Below are 6,000 nucleotides of genomic sequence, written 5' to 3'. Positions count from 1 at the left end.
TTATTATTATTATTATTATTATTATTATTATTATTATTATTATTATTATTATTATTATTATTATTATTATTATTATTATCATTAGCAGCAATCCGCATCCCGACTCTTCTCTTTCCCCCCCCTCCCCGTTCACCCCCCCACCACCACCCATTTTAACTTCTCCTGCTCCGGCCCCGCCCACTACCGTGTCGGATTCCAGAGCCGGGATTGGTGGGAGAAGCCTGGACAGGCGGAGTCCAAAGGCGAGAAGGGGGAGTCGGCGCTACTACTGTCGTGCCGGCCAGACGCGGTCGAGGCGCATTCGAGAGGAGGGGCCGCCGGCAGAGTCGGCTGCGCGCAGCATCCAGCCGTCCCGCAGCTCCGGAGGGCGCTGCTGCTGCTGCTGCTACTACTACTGCTGCTGCTCCTCGCTCCTCTGCGCTTTCCCGGAGCCAGGTGTGCGTCGGCGGCGTCTCGGACTTTCCCGAAAGGGGAAAAAGCTTCTCCCCGGGGCTGCGCGCGGTAGGCATCGGCGTTGCCTTCCTAATTTTTATTTTTTATTTTTATTTTTTGCGCCCAAGCAGTTGGGTCTTCTTGGCGGCAGGCGAAGTCGCGCTCAGCAAAGAAAGCCTGGAGCCGTGCCTTCTTCTCTCCGGCCATCCGGATTCTCTTCCTTCCAGGGGGGGGGACCCCCGTCCGGGGCTTGCTTTCCCGTTGCTCCCGGGGGTGTGTGTGTGTGGCTTTGCTCACCTGTCCCGGACTGGGAAGATTTTTTTTTTGCCAGCTTAGAACCGTTCACCTGCCGGCCCCGGGTTAAGTGTTGCGCGGCGGGACGAAAAGTCTCGGAAGCCGCCTTGCTTGCAGGTCGTTCAAAGCGGCGGAGTAAAGCCCCCCAAAGCTCATCGCGGGACCTTCGAGGCGCTGCTGTTGGAAGGTAGCCAAACCCCGTCCTTTCGTGTGTGTGTGTGTGTGTGTGTGCACGCTTCTCACGAGCGGCTTTCCGAGTGGGAAAGTGGCGGCGAGAGATGGGGACACGAGTGAGGGCTGCTCGGTATTATAAATTCACTCTCAAAGTAGGGGGGGGGGAGTTCAGCATTGCCTCCCTTCCACCACTGACGATGTTGCCTAGTTGGGTAATGAAACGTCTGCAAAAACAACTAACCAAGATCAGAGAACGCCGAGGACACACACACACACACACACACACACACACACACACACACACGGTGTTGCGTTTGGCCCTGCCGGGTTGCTTAAACCAGGCTAGGAAGGCGCGCTTCTTCTTCGACTTAGCTTGCGGGTTTAAAACGGCGATCCTAGTTGGGGGGGGGGGTTGTGAATGAGGTTGCGCGCTAAGAAGCCGCCGGGTGGATCCCTAGCCTGCGATCTCTTTTCGAGGCGGAGCTGCCGCTCTTCTCTGTCCCCGCTCCGCTTCGAAATCCTCCCCTCTCCGAAGTATTGAAGGAAGAGAGACGGCTGCCTCTTCCCATCTATAGATTTAGCTTTCGGAAAGCAAGCAAAGAATTCCCAGCTGAATTCCAGCAGGGGAGCCGCTGTTAGCCCCGGGGATCCAGATCGGGGTTTTGGGGAAAGCCTGTGTCTTCTTGTTGTTGTTGTTAGCTGCGAAGTCGTGTCCGACCCATCGCGACCCTATGGACAACATTCCTCCACGCCTGTGTCTAGATACGGCTTAAAAAAGGGGCTGTAGGAATCTGACCACTTGTTCCCCCCCTCCCCCCCCCCGCTGGTCGGTTTCTCACAACTCTGCTTTGTCCAGGTCAGTCAAAGATAGGGGTGGCTGTTATTAGTCTTAGTTTTAACTGCGGTGGGCTTAGTGCATTGTGTAAGCCCTGCCTATTTGCTTCGGCTTAGTCTCCAGTGTGTTTTTATAACCGACAAGATGGGTTACTTCAATAGTTGGACTAAATGTTTGTGTGAATTTATGCTGTGCTCCCTTGCTTGATTTGACCTAGGTCAGCAGCAGTAAAATTACCCAAAATAAGCTCTCTGGATGTTTTAGCTGGTTTATTTTGTTAGTGACGAAAGAAGCTAAAAACCACTTGATCTGTGTCGCTAAGTCAGTGTATACTCTGAAACTTTAGAATCAAGCTAGCTGGCCATAGCTCTGTTTTTCAGGCTTATTGGCCATTAATTCCTAGATAAGTACATTAATGGTGTTGACTGCAATAATCTCAGTTCAGGGAAAGGGTATCAAAAGCAAATAGGCTTGAGCAGAATGAAACAATGTGAGGAAGTGGTTAAGGACTAAGGACACTCAGATTTAAGTTCCTATTGAAACTAGGAATGGATAGATCTGCTGGTTGTATTAAGAGAACTGACTCACTCTATTTACTGAATTAAACTATTTTATGAACTTGCACGATACGCTGAACCCTATGCTTTGGGTACTCCTATCATAATTCAAGAGGCTAAAAACTGATTTAATTGAACCCCCAATAAAACTTAGAATTTTGGAATGCACAAAGCTGCTTTTAGCTTGATCAGGTATGTTCTGGGTAAATGACTGGTAAGTAACTTCCGGCTGGTCACTTTCTCCCTGGCCAAATGATAAATCCTGATGTTGTGGCCTTATCCAGCCAGGTATGGCCCAGGTATCTTGAAATTCAGTTCCCAGAATTTCAGGTCATTTTGAAGATGCCAAGTTGGCCAGGTTAAGGATAGATCATTCTGGGGGGGGGGGATCTCATTATGGGGTTGCTCAGAGTCAATATAAACTTGAAGGTGCTTAATAATAGTAATAAAATTTGGATTTGGTCTTATAGGATCAGCTTGGTTATTGACTTCCAGTAATATAATCATGGTGATTAAATTGTCAAACTACGAACTTCCAGAAGTATGATCAGAACAACATTTAAAGCTGAAGGTAATGTCCTCGTGCATTGCCTTTTAGATAGTAATATAATTATTTCAGGCACTTCAGGCTGTGGAAAGCCAGATCTTCACCCTGCTAAGTTGCTCCCCCCCAAAAAAAAACCACACTGATCCTGTAACACCTTTAGGATAATCTATATTAATGGCTTCTCATTGGATTGCTCCCTTTTAATTTGAGCTGGTGACTCTCTGCTTGTCTGTGGCCAAGGAGAACAGCCTGGAGAAATGGTGGGAAATCAAAGCAAGATCCAGTTATCAAGATCAGAAATGAAACTACAGTGACAGCAATTTTAATGTTGTCTTGGCTGGCTGGTGTATTTCCTTCCACTCCGGGGTGTGTCTTTAGCCTCCTTTTCTCGGAGGTGGATTAATGGGCTTGTTTTGGCTTTCTTTGCCAACTTTGATCTCCCACAATATGCCTGTGTCTGTGCGTTGCAGAATCCTCTAAATTTAGCACCCAGGGGATGCACAACTAAGGAAGCTAAAGCTGAGAGAATCTTGGAAATTTACAGGGAGAGAGGGCTGGACCTGGTGCCTTGTTTTGATCACAGCATGGTGAGACAAGTAACACTCAGCTTAAACGATGACACATTCTTGCTCTTCCATTGGAAATGAGTGCATATTTATATCCAACTATGGCTTGTGGTTCCTGATGGCTACCAGGAAATAAGGGGATGGCTAGGAAAAAGAATAGGAAGTTTTAATTTCAAAGGGAGAATGCAGTTCTCTGTGGCTACTTGGAAGTAACTCTTGTTGCATTCAGTGGGGCTTGCTAGTTGTGACTGCAAGAAAGATTACTCTTGGTTGTGCTTTGTCTTAGAAGATCATTGTTGGTTAAGCCATAATTGATTGGATTCTCTCAAGACTATTGGTTGGAAACATGTGGAAGAGGCCTTCATCCTGCAGTGGATAGACAATGGCTAGAGTGATGATGAAGATGATGATGATAATAATTGGGTTCTTATAGTAAACCATGAGCAATGGTTTTGAAAGGCTAAAGGACAGTTTTGGCTTTGCACAATGTGTTCTAACTCTTACAAACCATTTACATCTTCCTGCTATTAGTTAGCTCGGATGCTGCTCATAAGTCATGTTTATATACTTCGAGGATTCTCGAGGTCAGCAAGCCCAGCCTATTGTGATTCAGTTAATAAATTATGCTTTACGATTAGGATTTAACTGAATGTGTGGATCCAGTCATAGAAAACTACTGGGTACTCCAGGAGCAGATATTCAGTCTCACCACTTGCTACTCCAGTCAGTAGGGCAACCAAAATACAGACTGGAAAATTAGATGTCTTCAATGGATATCTTTCCTTTTATCTACAAAATCCTCCAGCCAAAACCAATCTGAAGTAAAATCCTGCAGAGTGAATCCCATCACATCTGCAGGGGATCAGGTTGGGAACGATTGTGTTACGGCTAGCTTGAGGATTAGTGATTGGCAATGTGTGTGTAATATATATATATATATATATATATATATATATATATATATATATATATATATATATATACACACACACACACACTCTGCTCAAAAAAATAAAGGGAACACAAGATAAGACATCCTACTATTAAATACAGTACATTGTATTGTTTAAGTGTTCCCTTTATTTTTTTGAGCAATATATATATATATATATATATATATATGTGTGTGTGTGTGTGTGTATGTATGTATGTATATATATATATATATATATATATATATATATATATATATATATATATATATATATATATATATATATATATATATATATATATATATATATATATATATATATATGCAATAATTATATATGTAGATTGCCAGTGTGTCTAAAAATAAAGAGGAGGAAGGTATGTTTGAGATGTTTGCTGCCTTGAATTATTTGTAAAAAAAATAATAAAGGTGGGACATTAAATAAATAAATAAATAAATGTAGCCTTGTGCTTCAGGCAGGGGTGGCGTTACTGGCACAAGGGTTTGTGCTACTGGTACAAAATAGGTTTCTATACGTCCTACACACACTTCATTTTATCTATTTATCTAGAGCTTTCTTAAGCTCTCCCTAACCCTCCTTTGTAATTGAAGCTCTTTGATCTCAGCAAGGCTTGTTTCGATTTAACAGTGGCAGAGATTTTGATTGCATTTATTATCCTGTGGGAAAGTGAGGTTAGGGTTAATCTTTCCAAGACGTGTTTGTGATGCTGACTCCTAGCTTGCTTAGCCTAAATAATAAAAAAGGGGTACGGGTAGTCCTTGACTTACAACCATTCGTTTAACAAATGTTTGAAGTTACAACGGGGCTGAAAAAAAGTGACCTACGACCCATCCTCACACTTATGACCATTGCAGCGTCACCACATCCCTATGTTCAGAATTTGGGTGTGTGGCAACCACCATGTGTTTAGGATGGTTGCAGCATCCCAGGGTCACTGAAATGCCATTTGTGGATTTTCCCAGAGGGCTTCCTGGAAACAAAGTCAAGGAGAGAAGCCAGATTTCCTTAATGACTTTGCTTAATTACTTAACAACCACAGCAAAAAAAGGTCATAAAATTGGGAACAACTTTCATGACTTCATAGCTTAAGGAACCCTGGTGGCGCAGTGGTGAGAATGCAGTGTTGGAGAATGACTCTGCCCGCAGCCAGGCGTTCGATCCTTGACTCGGCCTTCCATCCTTCCAAAGTCGGTAAAATGAGGACCCAGGTTGTTGGGAGCAATAGGCTGACTCTGTAAACCGCTTAGAGAGGGCTGTAAAGCAATATGGAGCGGCATATAAGTCTAAGAGCTATTGCTATTGCTAATGGAAGTTCCAGTCCCAATTGTGATTGTAAGGCAGGGGTCTTCAAACTTTGGCCCTTTTATGACTTGTGGACTTCAACTCCCAGAATTCCTCAGCCAGGCACACTGGCTGAGGAATTCTGGGAGTTGAAGTCCACAAGTCATAAAAGGGCCAAGTTTGAAGACCCCCTGTTGTAAGGAAAAACGACTATCTGTAGACTGATTCAGAGAAGTCAAGAGGATCAACAGCTATTGTCCTTCAAGACATTGTGATGACTGAAGTTCAGCTGCTAGATAGATTGGTAGAGCTGCCTTCTGTTGTTGGCCACTTGAGGATAGACTGGTGGGCTTAAATG

General features: G+C 44.1%; 1 protein-coding gene across 1 annotated transcript in view; it reads left to right on the top strand.

Moving 5' to 3' along the window:
* The first annotated feature begins 215 nt into the window (after window positions 1-215).
* The window catches only part of RASGEF1B (RasGEF domain family member 1B), a 49,448-nt gene continuing 43,663 nt past the window's right edge, over window positions 216-6,000 (top strand). The window contains exon 1 of the mRNA XM_081332274.1: window positions 216-501. The gene's annotated coding sequence lies outside the window, so the exon portion shown is untranslated. The remainder of the gene's footprint in view (window positions 502-6,000) is intronic.

This window comes from Vipera berus (assembly GCF_964194415.1).
Source record: "Vipera berus genome assembly, chromosome: 7".
Lineage (NCBI taxonomy): Eukaryota > Metazoa > Chordata > Lepidosauria > Squamata > Viperidae > Vipera > Vipera berus.
Note: the sequence above shows the minus strand (reverse complement) of the source record. Positions and strands in the feature narration are given on the sequence as shown.